Genomic DNA, 12,849 nt, shown 5'->3' on the forward strand with positions numbered 1-12,849 from the left:
GGGGTCACTCTTTGACATTTTTTTCCCCACCAAGTCTATATCTCTGACTTCTAAAGCAAAGCCAAAAGAAGGGCGCTTTGCATTGGCCGGGAATCGAACCCGGGCCTCCCGCGTGGCCGGCGAGAATTCTACCACTGAACCACCAATGCTTCACTTACATAGCCTGAGCAGAGAGCCCTGCCGTAGACAGTAGTGATGAGGCCCATGCATTCGCATGGGACACCTATGAACAAAGTTTGCATGGCAAGCCTTGGACTGCCAAACGTTCACATGCTGATGGCAGGAATCAGATGCAGGAGACTGAAACTATGAATGTTTCTGCTTTTGCTAAGGACAGTGGTTTGGGGCCAGTGTTGTGCTTGACAGAGCACGACATCAGCCTGCTCTCTGGCTGCTCCCGGGAGAAGTGGCTGACAGAAAGCACCCTCCAGACCACCAGCAATCTTGTGTTTCACAACATGCCACTGTCACTGGACTTTCCTTCTGGGAAAGCGTAGTCACTGACCTGGCCAGATTCCCTGTCCTCCCCAACATCCTGGGGAGAAACGGGCAGAGTTTGGCGCCCTGCGCCCTCTTTCGCGTCCCTAACGCGCTCCCAACGCGCCCTACAGCCCTGGTCGGGCACAGCCCTGGTCGGGCTCATACCACTGGGGCCTCTGCCGAGGAAGAGCCCCGGAAGCCTAGGGCCAGGCCTATTGCACAGGCATCTTAGACCAGGCCATTCCGGGATTGCTGTGTTTCACGTCCTGCCCTTCAACACTCCTGGGAGGGCTTTCCCTGAGAACCCTCATGTCTCTGCCCTCCCAGGAGGCTGTGGTTCTATGCAAAATAGGGGGTGCACCACGGGCCGTCCCCTTTCCTCTCTCTCGCCAATATCTTTCACCAAAGCTGAGCCCTGCAGGTAAATGTATCTATCTGGCTGAGGGGCCAGGGAGGGCCTTTGCCTGCAGTCTTACAAGCCAGAGTGCAGAGAAGGCAGCAACTCTGGGACCGGGACTCTGCTCAAAGACATATCTAACATGCCACAGTGGAGCTGAGATGGGCAAGACACGTGTCCCACAGGCTGGCAGCACACCAAGACAGTGGCAGGAAACTATGCTAACAAGGAAAGAGAAAAGTCACGTGTCTCGTGGCCTTCCCACCATTAGACAGTAGTCTGCACAAGAAAACATCCAACAGTGACAGGACAACCAAGCAAATGACAAACGCCGTGCTGAATAAAGTCATCTTACATGACATTTCGTACAAAGGCCCAGATCATGGGGATGATCGCGCAGCAGAAGCAGCAAGTATCAGAGCCACCGAACCTGGGGTGAGTTACACGAGGAGAAAGGGCGACATGGGGACAGGGGCTATGGGCTCAGGGAACAGCTACCACAATGCAACCTCGGGTGTGGGGATGCCACTCAATGCGGGTACTGCCCTGGGATTTCCTTTTAGAAAGAATCGCTGGTTAAAGTGTAGAGCACAAAAAACCCTACTCCTCGATTACACTATTAGATAACATCCTTTAACTGCCCCACCACCCCTGTGTGAGTCTCACCCACTTCCCGCCTGCTCCCTCTAGTCTGAGAGTTGTATCTCCACAAAAAACACACAATGGGGCTCAATGAGCTGCTCATGTCTGACATGGACACCTAAGCAGTGCTGGATTCACAACCTGAAAGCCTGCAAAGGAAAGTGTGCCCGGCAGAAGATAAGCTGCCTGGCAACTCAGAACCTTCTTCTAAGAGAAGTAAGACATGTCACAATGGAGTCTAAGCCTACCTGTCTTATGCCAGGACCTTAGAGCTGCAGGCAGGAGCACAAAGGTAAAAACATATATTGAGTCCCAACACGCTCACTGCGGTGGTTGGTCTCTGTGGCGCAATCGGTTAGCGTGTTCGGCTGTTAACCGAAAGGTTGGTGGTTCAAGCCCACCCAGGGACGTATGCTTTTGCCTACATCAAGTCCTGAATTAAAACACAGCTGTCTGGCTTTGCTCTTAGAGCTCTCGCTTTGCCTGCGTGACATGCTCTATCTCAACATTTCTATCTTCTCTCATCTCTTCACCTCTAGTCATTTCCACCAATAGGACTGGAAACGGGACACCAAGCCTTCTACTTTAACCACAGGCGTACTGAGGGCCAATAAAAGGCACAGAAGCATTTCTTGATCCGGGGCTGAGAACTGCATGCACAGGGACCTCGTGGCGCAACGGTAGCGCGTCTGACTCCAGATCTGAAGTTTGCGTGTTCAAATCACGTCGGGGTCACTCTTTGACATTTTTTTCCCCACCAAGTCTATATCTCTGACTTCTAAAGCAAAGCCAAAAGAAGGGCGCTTTGCATTGGCCGGGAATCGAACCCGGGCCTCCCGCGTGGCAGGCGAGAATTCTACCACTGAACCACCAATGCTTCACTTACATAGGCTGAGCAGAGAGCCCTGCCGTAGACAGTAGTGATGAGGCCCATGCATTCGCATGGGACACCTATGAACAAAGTTTGCATGGCAAGCCTTGGACTGCCAAACGTTCACATGCTGATGGCAGGAATCAGATGCAGGAGACTGAAACTATGAATGTTTCTGCTTTTGCTAAGGACAGTGGTTTGGGGCCAGTGTTGTGCTTGACAGAGCACGACATCAGCCTGCTCTCTGGCTGCTCCCGGGAGAAGTGGCTGACAGAAAGCACCCTCCAGACCACCAGCAATCTTGTGTTTCACAACATGCCACTGTCACTGGACTTTCCTTCTGGGAAAGCCTAGTCACTGACCTGGCCAGATTCCCTGTCCTCCCCAAAATCCTGGGGAGAAACGGGCAGAGTTCTGCGCCCTGCGCCCTCTTTCGCGTCCCTAACGCGCTCCCAATGCGCCCTACAGCCCTGGTCGGGCACAGCCCTGGTCGGGCTCATACCACTGGGGCCTCTGCCGAGGAAGAGCCCCGGAAGCCTAGGGCCAGGCCTATTGCACAGGCATCTTAGACCAGGCCATTCCGGGATTGCTGTGTTTCACGTCCTGCCCTTCAACACTCCTGGGAGGGCTTTCCCTGAGAACCCTCATGTCTCTGCCCTCCCAGGAGGCTGTGGTTCTATGCAAAATAGGGGGTGCACCACGGGCCGTCCCCTTTCCTCTCTCTCGCCAATATCTTTCACCAAAGCTGAGCCCTGCAGGTAAATGTATCTATCTGGCTGAGGGGCCAGGGAGGGCCTTTGCCTGCAGTCTTACAAGCCAGAGTGCAGAGAAGGCAGCAACTCTGGGACCGGGACTCTGCTCAAAGACATATCTAACATGCCACAGTGGAGCTGAGATGGGCAAGACACGTGTCTCACAGGCTGGCAGCACACCAAGACAGTGGCAGGAAACTATGCTAACAAGGAAAGAGAAAAGTCACGTGTCTCGTGGCCTTCCCACCATTAGACAGTAGTCTGCACAAGAAAACATCCAACAGTGACAGGACAACCAAGCAAATGACAAACGCCGTGCTGAATAAAGTCATCTTACATGACATTTCGTACAAAGGCCCAGATCATGGGGATGATCGCGCAGCAGAAGCAGCAAGTATCAGAGCCACCGAACCTGGGGTGAGTTACACGAGGAGAAAGGGCGACATGGGGACAGGGGCTATGGGCTCAGGGAACAGCTACCACAATGCAACCTCGGGTGTGGGGATGCCACTCATTGCGGGTACTGCCCTGGGATTTCCTTTTAGAAAGAATCGCTGGTTAAAGTGTAGAGCACAAAAAACCCTACTCCTCGATTACACTATTAGATAACATCCTTTAACTGCCCCACCCACCCTGTGTGAGTCTCACCCACTTCCCGCCTGCTCCCTCTAGTCTGAGAGTTGTATCTCCACAAAAAATACACAATGGGGCTCAATGAGCTGCTCATGTCTGACATGGACACCTAAGCAGTGCTGGATTCACAACCTGAAAGCCTGCAAAGGAAAGTGTACCCGGCAGAAGATAAGCTGCCTGGCAACTCAGAACCTTCTTCTAAGAGAAGTAAGACATGTCACAATGGAGTCTAAGCCTACCTGTCTTATGCCAGGACCTTAGAGCTGCAGGCAGGAGCTCAAAGATAAAAACATATATTGAGTCCCAACACGCTCACTGCGGTGGTATGTTCTCTGTGGCGCAATCGGTTAGAGCGTTCGGCTGTTAACCGAAAGGTTGGTGGTTCAAGCCCACCCAGGGACGTATGCTTTTGCCTACATCAAGTCCTGAATTAAAACACAGCTGTCTGGCTTTGCTCTTAGAGCTCTCGCTTTGCCTGCGTGACATGCTCTATCTCAACATTTCTATCTTCTCTCATCTCTTCACCTCTAGTCATTTCCACCAATAGGACTGGAAACGGGACATCAAGTCCTGAATTAAAACACAGCTGTCTGGCTTTGCTCTTAGAGCTCTCGCTTTGCCTGCGTGACATGCTCTATCTCAACATTTCTATCTTCTCTCATCTCTTCACCTCTAGTCATTTCCACCAATAGGACTGGAAACGGGCCACACAGCCTTCTACTTTAACCACAGGCGTACTGAGGGCCAATAAAAGGCACAGAAGCATTTCTTGATCCGGGGCTGAGAACTGCATGCACAGGGACCTCGTGGCTCAACGGTAGCGCGGCTGACTCCAGATCAGAAGGTTGCGTGTTCAAATCACGTCGGGGTCACTCTTTGACATTTTTTTCCCCACCAAGTCTATATCTCTGACTTCTAAAGCAAAGCCAAGAGAAGGGCGCTTTGCATTGGCCGGGAATCGAACCCGGGCCTCCCGCGTGGCAGGCGAGAATTCTACCACTGAACCACCAATGCTTCACTTACATAGGCTGAGCAGAGAGCCCTGCCGTAGACAGTAGTGATGAGGCCCATGCATTCGCATGGGACACCTATGAACAAAGTTTGCATGGCAAGCCTTGGACTGCCAAACGTTCACATGCTGATGGCAGGAATCAGATGCAGGAGACTGAAACTATGAATGTTTCTGCTTTTGCTAAGGACAGTGGTTTGGGGTCAGGGTTGTGCTTGACAGAGCACGACATCAGCCTGCTCTCTGGCTGCTCCCGGGAGAAGTGGCTGACAGAAAGCACCCTCCAGACCACCAGCAATCTTGTGTTTCACAACATGCCACTGTCACTGGACTTTCCTTCTGGGAAAGCCTAGTCACTGACCTGGCCAGATTCCCTGTCCTCCCCAAAATCCTGGGGAGAAACGGGCAGAGTTCTGCGCCCTGCGCCCTCTTTCGCGTCCCTAACGCGCTCCCAACGCACCCTACAGCCCTGGTCGGGCACAGCCCTGGTCGGGCTCATACCACTGGGGCCTCTGCCGAGGAAGAGCCCCGGAAGCCTAGGGCCAGGCCTATTGCACAGGCATCTTAGACTAGGCCATTCCGGGATTGCTGTGTTTCACGTCCTGCCCTTCAACACTCCTGGGAGGGCTTTCCCTGAGAACCCTCATGTCTCTGCCCTCCCAGGAGGCTATGGTTCTATGCAAAATAGGGGGTGCACCACGGGCCGTCCCCTTTCCTCTCTCTCGCCAATATCTTTCACCAAAGCTGAGCCCTGCAGGTAAATGTATCTATCTGGCTGAGGGGCCAGGGAGGGCCTTTGCCTGCAGTCTTACAAGCCAGAGTGCAGAGAAGGCAGCAACTCTTGGACCGGGACTCTGCTCAAAGACATATCTAACATGCCACAGTGGAGCTGAGATGGGCAAGACACGTGTCTCACAGGCTGGCAGCACCAAGACAGTGGCAGGAAACTATGCTAACAAGGAAAGAGAAAAGTCATGTGTCTCGTGGCCTTCCCACCATTAGACAGTAGTCTGCGCAACAAAACATCCAACAGTGACAGGACAACCAAGCAAATGACAAACGCCGTGCTGAATAAAGTCATCTTACATGACATTTCGTACAAAGGCCCAGATCATGGGGATGATCGCGCAGCAGAAGCAGCAAGTATCAGAGCCACCGAACCTGGGGTGAGTTACACGAGGAGAAAGGGCGACATGGGGACAGGGGCTATGGGCTCAGGGAACAGCTACCACAATGCAACCTCGGGTGTGGGGATGCCACTCATTGCGGGTACTGCCCTGGGATTTCCTTTTAGAAAGAATCGCTGGTTAAAGTGTAGAGCACAAAAAACCCAACTCCTCGATTACACTATTAGATAACATCCTTTAACTGCCCCACCCACCCTGTGTGAGTCTCACCCACTTCCCGCCTGCTCCCTCTAGTCTGAGAGTTGTATCTCCACAAAAAACACACAGTGGGGCTCAATGAGCTGCTCATGTCTGACATGGACACCTAAGCAGTGCTGGATTCACAACCTGAAAGCCTGCAAAGGAAAGTGTGCCCGGCAGAAGATAAGCTGCCTGGCAACTCAGAACCTTCTTCTAAGAGAAGTAAGACATGTCACAATGGAGTCTAAGCCTACCTGTCTTATGCCAGGACCTTAGAGCTGTAGGCAGGAGCACAAAGGTAAAAACATATATTGAGTCCCAACACGCTCACTGCGGTGGTTGGTCTCTGTGGCGCAATCGGTTAGCGCGTTCGGCTGTTAACCGAAAGGTTGGTTGTTTAAGCCCACCCAGGGACGTATGCTTTTGCATACATCAAGTCCTGAATTAAAACACAGCTGTCTGGCTTTGCTCTTAGAGCTCTCGCTTTGCCTGCGTGACATGCTCTATCTCAACATTTCTATCTTCTCTCATCTCTTCACCTCTAGTCATTTCCACCAATAGGACTGGAAACGGGACACCAAGCCTTCTACTTTAACCACAGGCGTACTGAGGGCCAATAAAAGGCACAGAAGCATTTCTTGATCCGGGGCTGAGAACTGCATGCACAGGGACCTCGTGGCGCAATGGTAGCGCGTCTGACTTCAGATCAGAAGGTTGTGTGTTCAAATCACGTCGGGGTCACACTTTGACATTTTTTTCCCCACCAAGTCTATATCTCTGACTTCTAAAGCAAAGCCAAAAGAAGGGCGCTTTGCATTGGCCAGGAATCGAACCCGGGCATCCCGCGTGGCAGGCGAGAATTATACCACTGAACCACCAATGCTTCACTTACATAGGCTGAGCAGAGAGCCCTGCCGTAGACAGTAGTGACGAGGCCCATGCATTCGCATGGGACACCTATGAACAAAGTTTGCATGGCAAGCCTTGGACTGCCAAACGTTCACATGCTGATGGCAGGAATCAGATGCAGGAGACTGAAACTATGAATGTTTCTGCTTTTGCTAAGGACAGTGGTTTGGGGCCAGTGTTGTGCTTGACAGAGCACGACATCAGCCTGCTCTCTGGCTGCTCCCGGGAGAAGTGGCTGACAGAAAGCACCCTCCAGACCACCAGCAATCTTGTGTTTCACAACATGCCACTGTCACTGGACTTTCCTTCTGGGAAAGCCTAGTCACTGACCTGGCCTGATTCCCTGTCCTCCCCAAAATCCTGGGGAGAAACGGGCAGAGTTCTGCGCCCTGCGCCCTCTTTCGCGTCCCTAACGCGCTCCCAACGCGCCCTACAGCCCTGGTCGGGCTCATACCACTGGGGCCTCTGCCGAGGAAGAGCCCCGGAAGCCTAGGGCCAGGCCTATTGCACAGGCATCTTAGACCAGGCCATTCCGGGATTGCTGTGTTTCACGTCCTGCCCTTCAACACTCCTGGGAGGGCTTTCCCTGAGAACCCTCATGTCTCTGCCCTCCCAGGAGGCTGTGGTTCTATGCAAAATAGGGGGTGCACCACGGGCCGTCCCCTTTCCTCTCTCTCGCCAATATCTTTCACCAAAGCTGAGCCCTGCAGGTAAATGTATCTATCTGGCTGAGGGGCCAGGGAGGGCCTTTGCCTGCAGTCTTACAAGCCAGAGTGCAGAGAAGGCAGCAACTCTGGGACCGGGACTCTGCTCAAAGGCATATCTAACATGCCACAGTGGAGCTGAGATGGGCAAGACACGTGTCTCACAGGCTGGCAGCACACCAAGACAGTGGCAGGAAACTATGCTAACAAGGAAAGAGAAAAGTCACGTATCTCGTGGCCTTCCCACCATTACACAGTAGTCTGCGCAAGAAAACATCCAACAGTGACAGGACAACCAAGCAAATGACAAACGCCGTGCTGAATAAAGTCATCTTACATGACATTTCGTACAAAGGCCCAGATCATGGGGATGATCGCGCAGCAGAAGCAGCAAGTATCAGAGCCACCGAACCTGGGGTGAGTTACACGAGGAGAAAGGGCGACATGGGGACAGGGGCTATGGGCTTAGGGAACAGCTACCACAATGCAACCTCGGGTGTGGGGATGCCACTCATTGCGGGTACTGCCCTGGGATTTCCTTTTAGAAAGAATCGCTGGTTAAAGTGTAGTGCACAAAAAACCCAACTCCTCGATTACACTATTAGATAACATCCTTTAACTGCCCCACCCACCCTGTGTGAGTCTCACCCACTTCCCGCCTGCTCCCTCTAGTCTGAGAGTTGTATCTCCACAAAAAACACACAGTGGGGCTCAATGAGCTGCTCATGTCTGGCATGGACACCTAAGCAGTGCTGGATTCACAACCTGAAAGCCTGCAAAGGAAAGTGTGCCCGGCAGAAGATAAGCTGCCTGGCAACTCAGAACCTTCTTCTAAGAGAAGTAAGACATGTCACAATGGAGTCTAAGCCTACCTGTCTTATGCCAGGACCTTAGAGCTGCAGGCAGGAGCACAAAGGTAAAAACATATATTGAGTCCCAACACGCTCACTGCGGTGGTTGGTCTCTGTGGCGCAATCGGTTAGCGCGTTCGGCTGTTAACCGAAAGGTTGGTGGTTCAAGCCCACCCAGGGACGTATGCTTTTGCCTACATCAAGTCCTGAATTAAAACACAGCTGTCTGGCTTTGCTCTTAGAGCTCTCGCTTTGCCTGCGTGACATGCTCTATCTCAACATTTCTATCTTCTCTCATCTCTTCACCTCTAGTCATTTCCACCAATAGGACTGGAAACGGGACATCAAGTCCTGAATTAAAACACAGTTGTCTGGCTTTGCTCTTAGAGCTCTCGCTTTGCCTGCGTGACATGCTCTATCTCAACATTTCTATCTTCTCTCATCTCTTCACCTCTAGTCATTTCCACCAATAGGACTGGAAACGGGACACCAAGCCTTCTACTTTAACCACAGGCGTACTGAGGGCCAATAACAGGCACAGAAGCATTTCTTGATCCGGGGCTGAGAACTGCATGCACAGGGACCTCGTGGCGCAACGGTAGCGCGTCTGACTCCAGATCAGAAGGTTGTGTGTTCAAATCACGTCGGGGTCACTCTTTGACATTTTTTTCCCCACCAAGTCTATATCTCTGACTTCTAAAGCAAAGCCAAAAGAAGGGCGCTTTGCATTGGCCGGGAATCGAACCCGGGCCTCGCGCGTGGCAGGCGAGAATTCTACCACTGAACCACCAATGCTTCACTTACATATCCTGAGCAGAGAGCCCTGCCGTAGACAGTAGTGACGAGGCCCATGCATTCGCATGGGACACCTATGAACAAAGTTTGCATGGCAAGCCTTGGACTGCCAAACGTTCACATGCTGATGGCAGGAATCAGATGCAGGAGACTGAAACTATGAATGTTTCTGCTTTTGCTAAGGACAGTGGTTTGGGGCCAGTATTGTGCTTGACAGAGCACGACATCAGCCTGCTCTCTGGCTGCTCCCGGGAGAAGTGGCTGACAGAAAGCACCCTCCAGACCACCAGCAATCTTGTGTTTCACAACATGCCACTGTCACTGGACTTTCCTTCTGGGAAAGCCTAGTCACTGACCTGGCCAGATTCCCTGTCCTCCCCAAAATCCTGGGGAGAAACGGTCAGAGTTCTGCGTCCTGCGCCCTCTTTCGCGTCCCTAACGCGCTCCCAACGCGCCCTACAGCCCTGGTCGGGCACAGCCCTGGTCGGGCTCATACCACTGGGGCCTCTGCCGAGGAAGAGCCCCGGAAGCCTAGGGCCAGGCCTATTGCACAGGCATCTTAGACCAGGCCATTCCGGGATTGCTGTGTTATACGTCCTGCCCTTCAACACTCCTGGGAGGGCTTTCCCTGAGAACCCTCATGTCTCTGCCTATTCCAGGAGGCTGTGGTTCTATGCAAAATAGGGGGTGCACCACGGGCCGTCCCCTTTCCTCTCTCTCGCCAATATCTTTCACCAAAGCTGAGCCCTGCAGGTAAATGTATCTATCTGGCTGAGGGGCCAGGGAGGGCCTTTGCCTGCAGTCTTATAAGCCAGAGTGCAGAGAAGGCAGCAGCTCTGGGACCGGGACTCTGCTCAAAGACATATCTAACATGCCACAGTGGAGCTGAGATGGGCAAGACACGTGTGTCACAGGCTGGCAGCACACCAAGACAGTGGCAGGAAACTATGCTAACAAAGAAAGAGAAAAGTCACGTGTCTCGTGGCCTTCCCACCATTAGACAGTAGTCTGCGCAAGAAAACATCCAACAGTGACAGGACAACCAAGCAAATGACAAACGGCGTGCTGAATAAAGTCATCTTACATGACATTTCGTACAAAGGCCCAGATCATGGGGATGATCGCGCAGCATAAGCAGCAAGTATCAGAGCCACCGAACCTGGGGTGAGTTACACGAGGAGAAAGGGCGACATGGGGACAGGGGCTATGGGCTCAGGGAACAGCTACCACAATGCAACCTCGGGTGTGGGGATGCCACTCATTGCGGGTACTGCCCTGGGATTTCCTTTTAGAAAGAATCGCTGGTTAAAGTGTAGTGCACAAAAAAAACAACTCCTCGATTACACTATTAGATAACATCCTTTAACTGCCCCACCCACGCTGTGTGAGTCTCACCCACTTCCCGCCTGCTCCCTCTAGTCTGAGAGTTGTATCTCCACAAAAAACACACAGTGGGGCTCAATGAGCTGCTCATGTCTGACATGGACACCTAAGCAGTGCTGGATTCACAACCTGAAAGCCTGCAAAGGAAAGTGTGCCCGGCAGAAGATAAGCTGCCTGGCAACTCAGAACCTTCTTCTAAGAGAAGTAAGACATGTCACAATGGAGTCTAAGCCTACCTGTCTTATGCCAGGACCTTAGAGCTGCAGGCAGGAGCACAAAGGTAAAAACATATATTGAGTCCCAACACGCTCACTGCGGTGGTTGGTCTCTGTGGCGCAATCGGTTAGCGTGTTCGGCTGTTAACCGAAAGGTTGGTGGTTCAAGCCCACCCAGGGACGTATGCTTTTGCCTACATCAAGTCCTGAATTAAAACACAGCTGTCTGGCTTTGCTCTTAGAGCTCTCGATTTGCCTGCGTGACATGCTCTATCTCAACATTTCTATCTTCTCTTATCTCTTCACCTCTAGTCATTTCCACCAATAGGACTGGAAACGGGACACCAAGCCTTCTACTTTAACCACAGGCGTACTGAGGGCCAATAAAAGGCACAGAAGCATTTCTTGATCCGGGGCTGAGAACTGCATGCACAGGGACCTCGTGGCGCAACGGTAGCGCGTCTGACTCCAGATCAGAAGTTTGCGTGTTCAAATCACGTCGGGGTCACTCTTTGACATTTTTTTCCCCACCAAGTCTATATCTCTGACTTCTAAAGCAAAGCCAAAAGAAGGGCGCTTTGCATTGGCCGGGAATCGAACCCGGGCCTCCCGCGTGGCAGGCGAGAAATCTACCACTGAACCACCAATGCTTCACTTACATAGGCTGAGCAGAGAGCCCTGCCGTAGACAGTAGTGATGAGGCCCATGCATTCGCATGGGACACCTATGAACAAAGTTTGCATGGCAAGCCTTGGACTGCCAAACGTTCACATGCTGATGGCAGGAATCAGATGCAGGAGACTGAAACTATGAATGTTTCTGCTTTTGCTAAGGACAGTGGTTTGGGGCCAGTGTTGTGCTTGACAGAGCACGACATCAGCCTGCTCTCTGGCTGCTCCCGGGAGAAGTGGCTGACAGAAAGCACCCTCCAGACCACCAGCAATCTTGTGTTTCACAACATGCCACTGTCACTGGACTTTCCTTCTGGGAAAGCCTAGTCACTGACCTGGCCAGATTCCCTGTCCTCCCCAAAATCCTGGGGAGAAACGGGCAGAGTTCTGCGCCCTGCGCCCTCTTTCGCGTCCCTAACGCGCTCCCAATGCGCCCTACAGCCCTGGTCGGGCACAGCCCTGGTCGGGCTCATACCACTGGGGCCTCTGCCGAGGAAGAGCCCCGGAAGCCTAGGGCCAGGCCTATTGCACAGGCATCTTAGACCAGGCCATTCCGGGATTGCTGTGTTTCACGTCCTGCCCTTCAACACTCCTGGGAGGGCTTTCCCTGAGAACCCTCATGTCTCTGCCCTCCCAGGAGGCTGTGGTTCTATGCAAAATAGGGGGTGCACCACGGGCCGTCCCCTTTCCTCTCTCTCGCCAATATCTTTCACCAAAGCTGAGCCCTGCAGGTAAATGTATCTATCTGGCTGAGGGGCCAGGGAGGGCCTTTGCCTGCAGTCTTACAAGCCAGAGTGCAGAGAAGGCAGCAACTCTGGGACCGGGACTCTGCTCAAAGGCATATCTAACATGCCACAGTGGAGCTGAGATGGGCAAGACACGTGTCTCACAGGCTGGCAGCACACCAAGACAGTGGCAGGAAACTATGCTAACAAGGAAAGAGAAAAGTCACGTGTCTCGTGGCCTTCCCACCATTAGACAGTAGTCTGCGCAAGAAAACATCCAACAGTGACAGGACAACCAAGCAAATGACAAACGCCGTGCTGAATAAAGTCATCTTACATGACATTTCGTACAAAGGCCCAGATCATGGGGATGATCGCGCAGCAGAAGCAGCAAGTATCAGAGCCACCGAACCTGGGGTGAGTTATACGAGGAGAAAGGGCGACA

At 52.5% G+C, this 12,849-nt stretch overlaps 5 non-coding genes across 5 annotated transcripts; 3 read left to right on the plus strand and 2 right to left on the minus strand.

The window, feature by feature from the left end:
- The first annotated feature begins 1,855 nt into the window (after positions 1–1,855).
- Positions 1,856–1,929, plus strand: TRNAN-GUU (transfer RNA asparagine (anticodon GUU)). Its single transcript has one exon. It is a non-coding gene; the product is annotated as a tRNA-Asn (tRNA).
- Positions 1,930–2,325: 396 nt separating this feature from the next.
- TRNAG-GCC (transfer RNA glycine (anticodon GCC)) lies at positions 2,326–2,396 on the minus strand. Its single transcript has one exon. It is a non-coding gene; the product is annotated as a tRNA-Gly (tRNA).
- A 2,322-nt stretch (positions 2,397–4,718) lies between these two features.
- TRNAG-GCC (transfer RNA glycine (anticodon GCC)) lies at positions 4,719–4,789 on the minus strand. Its single transcript has one exon. It is a non-coding gene; the product is annotated as a tRNA-Gly (tRNA).
- A 3,935-nt stretch (positions 4,790–8,724) lies between these two features.
- Positions 8,725–8,798, plus strand: TRNAN-GUU (transfer RNA asparagine (anticodon GUU)). The gene has a single exon. It is a non-coding gene; the product is annotated as a tRNA-Asn (tRNA).
- A 2,319-nt stretch (positions 8,799–11,117) lies between these two features.
- Positions 11,118–11,191, plus strand: TRNAN-GUU (transfer RNA asparagine (anticodon GUU)). Its single transcript has one exon. It is a non-coding gene; the product is annotated as a tRNA-Asn (tRNA).
- Positions 11,192–12,849: the final 1,658 nt, after the last annotated feature.

The sequence above is a fragment of the Pleurodeles waltl genome, unplaced genomic scaffold (assembly GCF_031143425.1).
Source record: "Pleurodeles waltl isolate 20211129_DDA unplaced genomic scaffold, aPleWal1.hap1.20221129 scaffold_214, whole genome shotgun sequence".
Lineage (NCBI taxonomy): Eukaryota > Metazoa > Chordata > Amphibia > Caudata > Salamandridae > Pleurodeles > Pleurodeles waltl.